This window comes from Diuraphis noxia, unplaced genomic scaffold, assembly GCF_037042655.1.
Source record: "Diuraphis noxia isolate RWA-SAM2 unplaced genomic scaffold, SU_Dnox_SAM2 contig0002, whole genome shotgun sequence".
Lineage (NCBI taxonomy): Eukaryota > Metazoa > Arthropoda > Insecta > Hemiptera > Aphididae > Diuraphis > Diuraphis noxia.
Genome location: NW_028301712.1, coordinates 65,597,149 through 65,612,186, shown reverse-complemented (window position 1 = coordinate 65,612,186; position 15,038 = coordinate 65,597,149). Strand labels below are relative to the sequence as shown.

General features: G+C 27.0%; 1 long non-coding RNA gene across 1 annotated transcript; it reads left to right on the top strand.

Moving 5' to 3' along the window:
• The first annotated feature begins 809 nt into the window (after positions 1 to 809).
• On the top strand, positions 810 to 11,055 carry LOC149058802 (uncharacterized). Its single transcript, XR_016190617.1, has 3 exons — positions 810 to 945; positions 1,019 to 1,201; positions 10,998 to 11,055. It is a non-coding gene; the product is annotated as an uncharacterized LOC149058802 (long non-coding RNA).
• The last annotated feature ends 3,983 nt before the right edge of the window (positions 11,056 to 15,038 follow it).

Sequence of the window (15,038 nt, the reverse complement as noted above, 5' to 3'; positions counted from 1 at the left end):
TTGTAAGTTATAAAGCCAAAGTATTTAATAGTTATGATAGCTTATAAGTTATTATTAATATTTGGGATAACACTAAATCATGCATAAGCAAAATATTAGGTATAGTTTATTCCCGAAATTCTGAGAAAGTCCACGTGAAAAATTTTCCAACAACATTCAGTTATTGAAATACTTGGACAGTAATAATATTATTACAATGAACCTTATTACTGTACGTCGACAGTACGTTCGATGTACCCAAAGATATTACTTGGCAGTTCGCAGTTGGTAGGTAGGTACCATATAGGACAATATGAACATTATGAACTATAAATGTTATAATATTATAGAAATAATTAATATAGAATGAATTTCTTTTTTACTGAAATCATCTGGCATCACGACGTCCAACGACATCTGCGATATAGTTACACAACTAAACTCGTTATGCGTGTTTCAGTAATAGAGAGCGCTGTAAATACAACCATTTCGAAAATAAATATTATTATTACCATACAATCACCCTACGTATGATTATTGTTGGCCATAGGTGTTATGTCGGGAGTAAAAAGGATGCACTTGCACCCCCTGGTATTTTTATGGCAGTTCAAAAGTATTATTTTGCAAACTTAGAAACCCTGAAATTAGCATAAATTTAAAGCCAAAATTTTGATGACTTTTAAATTATTAAACAAATATTTAAAATAAAAATAATTATTAGGTAATGTTGGTATCACCTATCATGTTTAATTACAATTTATAGCATTTTAACGTATGATAAAATTTTAACAGAGGTGGTTATTATCAAAAATTTTATTTTAAAATAATTAGTGACTTTTACGTTCCCATTTTTGAAGCTTATAAAGTTATAAATTATAGATAAACTTAAAATTACCTATATAGGCTATTAGACAATTATACTTATACCTTTATCATATACGACCTCGTTGGTGTCTTGGACTCTTGGTACGTATTTATTTTTATTTCGATACTAGACGGGAATTTTTTTTACCAATCTTTATAATGTTGTCTTCAATAGATATCAAACATAATATCCATAAAAGCCATAATAGATTAGATTCCAGTCAAGATTGCATGTACGAGCCACGTAATAGCTAGGATGGATTGCCCAATCTTTAAATTCAACTTACAGGCAGTTAATTCCAAATCAGCTTGAAAATGTTCTTGGGCATTTTGGTCAGCATCTTCATTTCCAAAAAAGGTATTTGAGGATTGGTATTCAAATACAATAAAATTTCAAATATTAAATACATATACTTGATCGACCAAAAACTTTTTGAGTATTTATATTTTAAATACTATTTTAATATATGTAATACAGAACATCAGCGTAATGAATAATTAAATATTCCTCCAAATACAAATCTTCATTTCAGCTTAAAATATTTGGAATTTTGGTATACAAATATGAAATAAACCATCTTTATCAAAATCTTTTTACGTAATGTGACTGCTATAATATAGTAGTTAATAGATAAAAATCGTGAACAAACAGTGTTTTTGAAATGTTTCAAACACAATATGTCACTGTGAAAATTTATCATTTTAATTTATTTTAAATAAAAAAAACTTACATTAATAAAATATGTCCAGTTTAATAGTTATTTAAAATTTGAATATATTGATAATTGGTGAAGAATTAATAATAAGCTGTCAAAATAAGTTTTCATATAGTAATTACGACAATAAATAATTATTTTTAATTAGTATTTTGTTAATAATTTTAATGTAGTCAAAACTTTCCCATAATTTCACCATGTTTAAAAATATAAAAAATACGAAAAGGGAAAAATGAAGGTAGTCTATTTGGACGTCAAAAAAATATATAAATAAATCAATAAAAAAGGCGGGTAAGTCGTGGATGTCGCTCTGCTGTACAGCAGGTTACAAGTGGGTTACTGAAATGGATGGAATTAAATTTGAATCCAATGATATTATATCATTGTATACGAAAAACGATTCTGAGCGGAGACGGTTTATCTACAGTCTAGGATATATTATAAATTATTAAAATTTTTCAAATCTTAGATTTAAAAAGAAAATTTTTTATGAATTTCTAGTTTAAAATAATTTGCGAATTTTCATGATTTTCGTGATTTTTACATAATATGTTGTAAAAATTTAAATTTTTAATGCTTGTAAAAAAAAATTAAGACAACTCATTTCATTTATTTTTCAATTTCTATTGTAAAAATATGATAGGAGCCCCATGTATTAAATTTTCAAATCTTAGATATAAAATGAAAATTGTTTATGAATTTCTAGCTTAAAATAATTTACGAATTTTCTTCATGATTTTTACGTATGTTGTCAAAATTCAAACTTTGAATGCTGGTAAAAAAAAATTATGACAATGTATTTTTTAGATTCTGAACGAAGTGATGAATGTATTGATTTTACAATGATATGTGTTTTTTTTTTTTGTGTCTGTGTACAGCATAACTAGTCGAAATAATGCTTCGATTTCAAACTTTGGGGGTGGTTGCCGATGAAAAAGTGAATATCCTTGGTGCATTATAGAGGTCAAAAGTTAACATTTTCCAACGGTTTTAAAAAAAATCGAGAAAAACAAAAAAAAAAAATTACATAAAACGGGAATTTTTACACAAAACCAATTTTCGACCAAATCGATTTTTTTATATGGTTGTAATTCAAAATCTCATCACTGTAAATACATGAAATTATCACCAAAATTTTATGTTAGTGTTATCTATATACAGTTTAATTTTCAAAAATGTTTGACTTTTTTTGAGTTATTTATAGACCACTGAAATTTTCAATTTTTTTGAGAATTTGTTTTTGAAGTGTCTGTAAAAAAATGTTGGACGACCAAAAAAATTGAAAATTTAATACAAGGTTCCTTATGAGTTGTTCTTATTGTAGCTAAAAAAAATTAAAAATCGTAAGTCCCATTTTTTTTTTATAAGCGTAGGTATCAATTTAGGTAGAAAATCTTGAAAATTTAATACAAGGCTCTTAACATATTATTACAATAGCAGTTGAAAAATAAAATAAATTCATAGGTACAATTTTTTTTTATAAACATTCAAAACATTTTGACGAAATACGTAAATATCACAAAAATTCACAAATTATTTTAAGCTAGAAATTAAAAAAAAAATTTCTTTTTTAAACTAAGATTTAAAAATTTAATATAAGATTCCTTACAAGTTTTTCAATCTTTATCACAAAAAACATGTCCGCCGGAAATGCAAATTAAATTTTTATTAGCATTTGAATTTCAAATATTGACAAAAATTCGTCAAAACCATGAATATTTGCGAATTATTTCGTAGTTCAAAATTCATAATATTGTTTGTATTTTTATCCAAGGTTATAAAATTCAACACTAAGTTTTCCATAAGTTTTGCTTCAAGTAGGTTAGGTTAGGTTAGGTTTTATATAAATGTAATTAATATTTAATAATGTCAATAAACGATGGCGGCGCCGTGGAAGCAATGCGAAAGCAGATCCCGCGGCGTCGTCGGTTAAAACGGAAAAAAAAAAAAAAAAGGTTAGGTTTTATATAAGTTTTGCTTCAAATAACTATAGAGAAAATTTGAAAAATTTGAAAAATTTGAAAAACCAAAATCGATTTTGTCGAAAAATAATTGTGCGTAAAATTTCAAGTTTTTCCCTTAATTTTTAGTTTGTTTTTCTCGATTATTTAGAAAAGTATTACTTTTGACCCCTCAACATTCCATCTAGATTCACTTTCTGATCGAACGAGGTACTGAAGTCAAAAATCGAAGCATTTTTACTGTCCCAAAACGTGATGACAGACACAAAAAAAATAAAAATAAAAACACACATCATGGTAAAATCAATACATTCATCATACACAAAATACCATAACTAGGATTCTGAACTCTCATTTTAAAATGTAATCATCAATTATTAGTAGTTTCAGCGAAGTTTTTAGTCTTGGATTGGCTCTTAAGACCATTCAAAACTCGTAGGTGTTAATTACAAATATAGTGTGAAAATAGTGCTGTCTGACGACTTCTTCCATTTCTATTAACTCTCCCAGCATTGCTCTCAAATCATTCAAGAATGAAAATTGTTAACATTCTGATAAATCATAACCTAATTATAGTATGGTATCTAGGACCAAGTCTTTAAATAGATAAATGGAAGAGAAACAAACATTTTTGTCAATATTGTAAAACTAGAATCATTTTTATACCTTGAATCAATGCACATTGCACATATTTTGTTCATTTTGATATAAAAATTTTTCTCCAAAATTATCCTGAATGTCATGATCCAAAAAGCCACAACCAAATAACAATACGTCTAAACTTCCATACCCAAAATACCTCATCCAAGAGGCTACATTCATTTATCCTTAACCTGGAAAAATATGATAAAAAAATAACCATATCTGAGACAAAAATTTACTAATTTATAAAAAAAAATAGCATTTCATTATTTAATTTGCTTTACCTTTTTAAAGTATTTGTCATTTTATTAATAATTAAATGTTTTTTAAAAGTGTTGTTTTATAACACTCTTGTAATTTCCTTTCCGACAAGACTGAGGTATTGTCCAATAATCCAAGGAACTATGAAGAGAGATATTATATTTTTATGATAGTTTAATTTGTTATTATTTTGGATGAAAATTGGTTGCGATGTTTTTAGTTTATGAATACTGCATCTCAGGTTGGTTAAAAAATCAGACATAATTAGATATGATTTATCTTTGTTATGCTAATAATTGATTGATTATAATTCTTAATAACTTATAATTCAATACTTTATAAACCCCTAGTAGCAATTTTAATAAAAAAAAAAGATGCTAAATCTATGCATTTTCTCATTTTAGTTTTTTTTTTTTTAAAAAAAATTTTTGTTTCATAAACACAGACATTATTTGAGGGTGCTAATTAGGGTGCCATGCTCCCTAAGTCCCCTATTTATCGTGGAACAGTGTAAATAGATTTGACGTCGCGTCGTGATATTATATAAATAATTTTAAATAGTTCTTTGCAGTTAATGTATGAACAAATTTGTTGTGTAAATAACTCAAAATTAAACTAAATATATTGAAAAAAAATTTGAACTAATGTAAAAAATAAAAATAAATAGGTACCTACTTTATATAACAAAAAAAATAGTGCCTACGAGTCATATTTATTACACTCTGAGCAAAGCAATGAATATTTTTATGTTACAACGATATATGTGGTTTTTTTTGTATCTGTATTCATGATAAGTATAGGGGACGGATTTATATGCCCAAAAAAAACTATGAAATATGCTCTTAAAAATATGCAATTATGCATTAAAAATGCCATAGATATTCTCGAAAATATGCACTTAAAAATGTTGATATGTGCATTTATTTCCAAAAAAAACCATAAAATATACATTATAATACAAATATGCTTTAAAACTTATATATTTATATTTATTTGATTAGTAATCGAAATAATACTCATGTTGAGCTATTTATAGGAAAATTAAATTTTCAATTTTATAAATTTTTTTAAAAATTATTATTGATAACAAAATATTTATACTCGGTCAAAAACTTGAAAATGTAATACAAGGTACTTTATTAGTTGTAAGTGCATGGAAACTAAAAAGAAATACAGAATTCACAATACATTTTTATGACCATCTGAAGTTAGAATTTTGACAAAATTCGTAAAAAAAACACAAAAATCCGCAAATTATTTTAAGTAAGATATCCATGAAAATTCTCTTTAATCTAAATTATTTAACTTAAATTATATTAAAATCTAATGTATGAACGACTATTAATTTAAATAGTATCAATCTCTATACTTTTGATATTTTATTATTTACTTATGATTATTAACTAGTTATTCATTTCTAATATGCATAATATAATGAATTGTATAGATAACATTATACTATACATATGTCTATGCATAAACATAACACATAAGTATATAATATAATGGTATTAGTTATATTAGTGTATTGATATTTCTAAAATGTATTGCATGCCTCAAATTATTAATATTTAAACATTTTATCTATCCAGGTTATCCATTAGATACGCCATTGATGACATCGCGTGCTCGTAGATTTAGTATTATTATTACTTATTATTAGATTATAATAATTAATATTGAGATATGTTTACCGCGTTGGCCTTTAGAAAAACTAAATAAAACATGATATAGCGGTCGATCTATTGTGTACAACATAAATCATAATTTATTATTGGCTATATAGACTATCGAGTATCCCGCGAGGATTTACCCATTGAGATACCGCCGAAATAATGGAGATATAAAAATTCTGGTTTTGTAATAAGACTCACAGTGATAATAACTAAAATTATTTCATATTTTAATTTATTTTAATGTTTTAGTAAAAAATTTAATAAATATATTTTTTTATTTAATTATATCCAAAAAAATTGACTATACATATATACTATATATATACATAATATAAACTATACATAGTCATGTTGTAGATGAACTTTTTTCTCCTAAAACACTTTATTTTCATTAATTTCGTGATTTTTAATTTCGAGAAAAATTGCAGATTATTTAAGACCGGAGTGTTATCACACTTGTGAGTATGTGACCCACTGCGCCGCGCGCATGCTTATGTACGGTCGGTCGAACATTTTCAGTGTGCCTAGTTATAATAATTATATTTTATTTTTTCAAAACTAGAAAAAATATTAAAAATCATGAAATTAATGAAAATAAAATTTTGAAACGTCAATATTTTCAGAAAAATAATCTCTACAAAATGTCCATCTTTAAATTTTTGGAAATAAAAAAATATATTTCTTAATTTTTTTACCAAAACATTAAAATAAATTAAAAAATGAAATAAATGTAGCTCTTATCCCCGTGAGTCTTATTACAAAGCCAGAATTTTAATATCTCCATTATTTTGTGAGTAATCGCAATGGGTGAATCCTAGCGGGACATCCTGCATAATACATCAGATATTAGATAGAGCTATGATTTTAATAACCTAAAAAATCTGAAAAAAATTACCTTAAAATAACCTAAAAATCACATAAAAAATGCCAAAAAAAATTGTAAAAAGAACTGAAACTTAAAAAAATACAAAAATGCAAAATGAAAACTACTTATTTGAACTCATAGATGATTATATCACATATTGTGCTAGAAAAGCTATATTCAGTATAATATAGTATATTATTAAAAAAAATGCAAAATAGCTCTATAGATATTACGTACCTATATAGTATTATTGTATAGCCATGTCTTAGGTTTTTATATCTAAAAAAATCTATAGTGTGTATTGTGTGCAATTGCTATGGAGATATAGGCATAATGCATGCAACATATTTTATTATATACTAAGTCGTACAATCGTATACATAATATTTACGTTTGTCTGTATATAGGTATTACGACGAAGGTGTGCGTTTCAACTTGCAAACAGCAATAATTAACGGAGAATCTACATTTTTTATTTTATTTTACTAATTTTTTTTTGTTTTGTCCATCGTCGCTACTTCTGTGTTTTTCATCATTACTATAATATATTATACAATTATTGTACCGTAAGAGGTTGACCTGTAAGGCTGTAAGCTGTAGTATTTGGTATTTCTGTCCATCGACTATCAAAATCTTAGATTAGCCATGTATAATAATATAATATGTATGTGTATGTGCGTGTATGTGTAATTAATTTAGTGTTTTAAAATATATAATTATACTTTATTATTTTAATGATATAATTTTGACTTGTGCGCGTACGACACACAAACACTTTAGTACATACCAATATAATAAACAATATATTTCATATAATCATATATACATACAGGACATGGCATAAACGTACGTGTTAAACGTCGCTCTCTCTAACATGCGATCACGACGACGACGACCGTATATTTTCTCATTCTTTATTTTTCCTCTCGTCGGCCCTTCGTTTTTTGTATTTATTTATTTATTTTTATTTTTATTTTTTTATTATTCCGTTTGTAACGTTCGTGTTTGCCGCCGTTGTGTTTAACACCAAGCGCGCAATGTACGTGTGTGCGTGTATGCATATACGTGTGTTCGTGTGTGTGTGTATACGCGCGCGAGACTACCTACACACGTATATATCAAACGACAATCATTAATCTTTTCCAGACGCACAGAATTAACTGTCAAATGCACATCGCAAACACCGAATGTGTACCACCCCACCGCACTTGCGCGGCCGGTCGCCCGTCAAGCGCCCGTGCCCGTCTCGTGGCCGCCGAGGCCGCCGCGCACAACAACCCCTCCACCGCCGCCGGACGGCTATGACGCGGACGACTACGGCGACGACGACAACGACGACGACGACGACGACGACTATTACAATACACACACACACACACACACACACACGTCACAATTGCCGCCGCCATCACCGCATTACCCGCTTTACGCTCGTCCACACATATGCACACTTACGCGGATACATACGCACGAACGTCACACAGTTGTAACGCCGCTGCGTGTGTATTTACATTATGTACGCATTGTAAATGTTTACGTGAGCGTAAATATATATCGGACGCGAATTTTGTTTTTTATTTTTCCGTACCCCCAAACAGTTTCCATATATACCGCTTTTATTATTATACATATTTATACTGTAACGATGTTCACGCCGACGTGTATAATATATGTATATATTTTATAATTTATATATAGCCGCATAGATCATATACGTCATATCATATTGTACCTACTCACAAAGTTAATTTTTTTTTAAACTATTTTACGTTTCAATATTGTCTAAAATTTATGCTCATATGTGGCCAACAAAAATGTCCTAATATCAACTTAAAGCGTCGACGATAAGAATATGTCTAGCGCTCTAATATCTGAATCCAAAAAAAAAATATATTTATGTAATTCAAATTTATTCGAAATTCTGCGGAAAGCTGAATTTAAGGGAATGGCCATCATGATGGCTATCATACTCGTAAAAACTATAATAACATAGCACAATAAACGTATCGTTATAGTATTATACTATACTATTAGTACAATCATATTACATATTTTTTTAAACCAATTGGTATTATAATTATTAGCTAATACAATTTTTTTCTATAGTAATGCAACAAATTCCATAAATAATATGATTTTAGTACAACATAATATCAGATAAAACTTAACATTAATTCAATTTTTTTCGTAGTATTAAATATATAATATAACCCAATCGAATTTCCCATATAAATTATGTAAAAGAACAAAGTAAATTATTTTCTTTATCAACAAAAAATAAATACTACTTTTTTATCTTTTAATCAAAAACCTTGTAATATTTAAGCCTCGCCAAATTATATTGTTAATGTTCCATAAATAAAGAATATATAACCTTCAAGAGACTAATCGTGACAAATCGTGCCATCTCTGTTTTAGTATACCTGCCGAGTTCCGACTCGATAATAGATATCGTTAGTATTATGTAAATAAATAACAATATAAGTAACAACATAAAATTTTCAAACAGAATCCTATATGTAAGTTTAAAAAAAATAATATATAAAGTTCTACATATAAAGTTAAACTTGTATTTAGGTTATAGGTATATTCATTCATGCAGGTAATAGGTACAATATCACTTATACTTAGGTTGTCTGAGTTATAATATCATTATAAGCGCATGAAAAATTGTAGATAATTTTAATAATAATTTAATGCATTTAGTTACTTTTTGTTAGTTATTGTTGTAATGTTGTTAATTTCGATTTATTATATATATTATGCCAATACCTTTATGGGCTATATGCTACTCTAAGGTAAGTGTATAATATAAAACTATTAATACATTTATAAATAGATACTTTTATTATATTTATAAAATAATTCAAGTTTTACCAATATAATACAGTTTCTTATGTTTTTTTTACTAGTAATATAAAACTTAACTAAAAATTATTTATATTTATCAGATTTACATATTACATGTTTACATAATTTATTTTCCTTCTTTGAGTGGGTGCTTGTGGTTAACGCAGATAGTTGAAGTCACAAAATTATAACAGATATTAAATAACAAATTAACAATTAAATGTATACAGTTAAAATATAGAGAAAGAAAAAAAGATTGGCGATAGTACATAAGATAATATAGGCCTTGTAAATATATATACCACAAATTATAAAATATGTAATGAAAATAACCATTCGAGCATAAGTTTTTATAAAATTAATTTTCCCACTTAAATAAATGTTTGTTTTTAAATTTAAAAGCATAGAATTATAATAGGTTGGTGCAAGATATTTCACAAATTTTTACTGAAAGATTTCTTAAAAGATTTTTTTAGAATTCATTTTAATCAAAATTCAGTGTACTATTAAATTATATTTATTCATTTTAGTAAATAATATTCTTATTTTATAGGTACTAGAATATAGGAATACATAACACAAATAAATATTTTTTTATTTTTGTGTGTTTATATATAATGCATATATATTATGAAGATAAGATTAATGTTTGTAACTCTGTGGTGTATATGATTTAAGTTTAAATGACATATTATATACGTTGGTATATTGTCACTTAATGGCATTTATATAATACAAATAAACATAATGTAGCATACAATAATAACATTGAGACATTTTTTTCACGGCACTATAAATCTTAAAACGGATTAACGTAGTTTATAAAATATATAAATCGATGTTTTAGTTCCGATTTACCGACATTCCTATTAAATTGCACAACAGGGAGATATTTTTCCTTTCTTTTCTTAAAGGTGTATATTATACCACTGCAGATATAATATATAGTATAACACATTTATAACGCAAAATATGACCCGGAATGAAAGGAAAAGTCCATTTGGAACCCAATGACCATTATTACATATATACGTAATGTCGACCTACTACTGCGTCACACGTGGAATTCGCACATAAACAGTATTTCTCTATTGTATGTTATGACTATCGATGCAATATATAGTAACAAATCGTTGGGAAGATGAATATTTTTTTTGCCTCTATTATTTATTTTTTTTTTCAGTAGATCTTAAGACCCTAAATCATCGCATGCGGCTATCTACAATAATACGCGATGACACAATGAAGTCAGCCCACTACCCGGGATACTGCATACTTACGATTTACGAGATGTTAAAAAGGTCACTCGAGGTAGCAACACCCATGGATATAATAATATATTACTATTATAAACTGCCATGTGCGAGGACACACAAGACGACTTAATGAAGGGATTTGCGAATCGTTGCCGTTTCCCTTCGCGCTGCGTCCGCGGGGTTTTATGGATTCGGGATGTTTTGCAAATAGCCACGATGACAATGGGTTGGACCTAAAGGTTTTGAAGAAAAAAAGGCGATATTTCAAACGAGGCGTCTCGCATACGCTTTTTTCATTTTATTTGTTATACAACTATGTACACGTCCTAATATTCCAAGTCCTAAACATTATTAACGTGATTGATTATACATAAGGGTATTATTATATTGATTTAAAAGGGATTACGATTTACGACATATTAACGAAAAAAAAAACCTATCGTTGCGAATTACATTGAACGCATTATGTCACGGTAGCTTATATATAATAATATAATGTATTATATATTATGTCATAGATGTATTAAACTGTATTATTATTGTTATCATTTTTTTTTTTTTTTTTTTTTTTTTTTTTTTTTTATGAAAATGACAGCGACAATAATAATATAATATTGTAATATCACTGTATATGGGTTTCTGCCAAGTAGTACCTATATATGATAATATTGTGTATTTTTTTATTATTTTAAAAACCATTAGTCAACATTCTACAATTATGATAGTTCAATAATTACAGTAAGTGTTGCTTATATCGAATAATATGGCTATAGATAATGTGGTGAATGGACTTACCTATAGATGGTACAATATGCTGTACGTTGGTATGTAATCTAAGTTATTATTTATTATGAATAAATTATGCATATTTTGTTTTAATAATATGATGTTATAATGTTCTATATGGTAACATAATAGCCAATAGGTAATGTGGCGTATTCATATAAATTTCAATCTGTTAACAGTCCAATTTATTGTTTATTATTGAATTTAGAATTTACATGTTATTCAATTGAGTATTTACAGAGTTTATGTTTATCACGATGAAATATGTGAATTTTAAATTTTAGTCAAGTGTAAATTCAACGTTTTTGACTATAAGTAACAATCGTCAATCGTTTTATGAAATCAAACTTATCATCAATAAAAGTTTTAAGTATGTAGGCACTAAACACTTACAAAATATCGATAATTTATACAAAAAAAATAAATTAAGCGTTAAGCAATATATATATATATCACTGTAGCACGTCCTTCTTCTAATTCAAACTATAAAGTTTAGATTATAGACACTTTGTATAAATGTATTGATTTATTCAATTGAATGTTAAGTATTAAAATTCTTTGTTAATACATTATAATATTGCAGTAAGGTGTGAATGTCATGCATTATAATTTATAATATTATACATATAATTAGGTTATAAATACCACAGGCCTACATAATACGTCACAAAAAAAAACTATTACTACTAAATTTTAAATTATTTAGTATCTTTATGCAAATTTTCGGTGAATAATTTAACGATAAACAAAATATTTAATTACTTATATTTAATATAAATAGGTTTATAATATTTATATTCATTTAGCGATAATTCATTAAGTTACAACCACTCTAGACGACAATGCATAGCCCTCCTCCCCCCCCCCCCCCCGAAATGTTGAGAAAATTATATAAAAGTCTATAAAAATCACTAAAAAATCTTAAATTGTATTATTAAAATATAAAAAGAAAATTCATCGCTATTTTTATTAGTTTTTCCTAACCTTGGTAAACCACCGCTGTGTAAAAATTGATTAGTCCCCCTCTGAATAAAAATCCTAGCTGCGCCACTGGTATAATATCAATACTCTATATTAGTATTTGAAATTTGTGAATAATAATTACTGTGTACTTTAAAAATAGTCCTGCTGTAGTGCTGTCTTACAATTAATGTTGATCTCGATAATACAGATATCAGTCATTTAAAGGCCAAAAGTTTGCCAAACTTTTGGATAAATCTTATCCACGATGTAGAGAAGATAATATAGTGTTCTTATCACTCACCAATGGGGGAAGAGGATGAATCGAGATTACCAGATTCATTTAGATATTTTTAAATCAAACATCTACAACTGTTCATAGATTGTGTCTTGCTTTTAGATTAAAAATACATGAGTGAATTGTTTTCACAGATACATATTTAAGTATCTGTACACTATACAGGAGACTATAAACACCACCTACTTGTTTGTAAAAATCATTATCTATACTCAATACTTGATTTTAAAAATAATGAATTATATTCTACATACTATTTATACTTGTTCTAAGTTGTTCCCTTGATAGGATTAAATCAATTATTTTAGAGTTATATAATTAAACAATCCATAATAATAAGCTTTAAGCAAAACAAATTTATATATTATAAGAGTTATCTATTATTATCATACACTCACACTCTCCGCCTGAAAAATATTTTATACATAATAATTCGAGTTTTACTCATCATTATTACTTCATAATTAATTTATTATTTGAGATAACTTATACGACTGTAACAATAATGAAAAATTAAAAATGTCAAAAGAAATTTCATTAAAAAATATCGTCTTGCATACTACCTAATTTTCCATTTGGTGCCTTTAAATTTAGTGGTTGCTTATTTATACAATGTATAGGTATTCTATAATATATTATGTAAGTATGCATAGATTTTTAGTTGTTCGGGATATATATATTTCGGAGTGCTGACGTTCGTCGTCCTTTGTATCTTAGTAATTTAGTATACGTCTGTATCAAATAAACGATACAAGAAAATTTTATACTCGTAAAATAATTTAAATAATTTAATAAGTAAACATAATTCGTAATTTTTGTGTTCTTTTTTTTGTCTGAAAGGTGTTACCATTACAATAGTTGACGTTTTCAAAAAAAGAAAAAGAAATAAACAAAAAAATTGTGTTGCACATAAGAAAGAAAAACTTATAATTTCCTTATTCCTGTTCATCAATTGAACATCAATATTTTTGACACCGATTGATTTCTAACGTTTTGTCGTTGTCTTTTTTTATACTGATATATCATACAATAAAAATAAAAAATAAAACGAGTAAACGACATAATATTATTAATAATTTTAGTATCACCGAGCCAATACATAGACACCAGCGCAAAATATTATTACGTAGTTTTTCACACCTTCGTGTCATTACTTATTATACGAGTACCCATTATACTTTATACCTAACTACACAGCCTGCATGATACCGAAATACTAGGCTATGGACATTCTAAAAATATAAGCGGTAATATATTCTTGGAGGAATATAATATTGTTACATATTATGTATGTATAAGTATAATGGTGAAACTGAATTTTTCAAAAAATATTAAAAATGTAAATTTCGTTAAATAGATTTTCCTATGCTTCTGGTATAATTTCTTATCAGTGACTATTCCATTTATTTTTTTTGTAGAAATACCATGGTTACCATGGCATGGTATACAGAACAGTTCGATGAAGAAAATATGAAATTTCATCTGAATATACACATCTACGAGAAACATACTAATCGCAATTTATTATTTACATTATACCAATGTAATATAATGGTAAATAATATAGTTATGCGTATTACATATTATTATTGTGACGAACCATGAACGTACATACATGCGTGATATTATCTGTAGATATATAATATTATGTATAATAATATCATATTTGCGTGCGCGTAACTATATAATATTATTACACATCGGACATGCAAAAGTAGGGTCAAGGTAATCAATTTCTCGTGATCCGGCGTTTACCGGTAGCCCGGCGTATAATAATAATAATCACAATGACGGTGTAGGCGGTCAGTGTTGACGGGGTGATTTTCAGTGCGTGTGTATTTATGTTTGCGTTCGTGTATATATAGTATTATAGAGATGATATAATATATATATATATATATTATGTTATAGGTGAAAACACGAT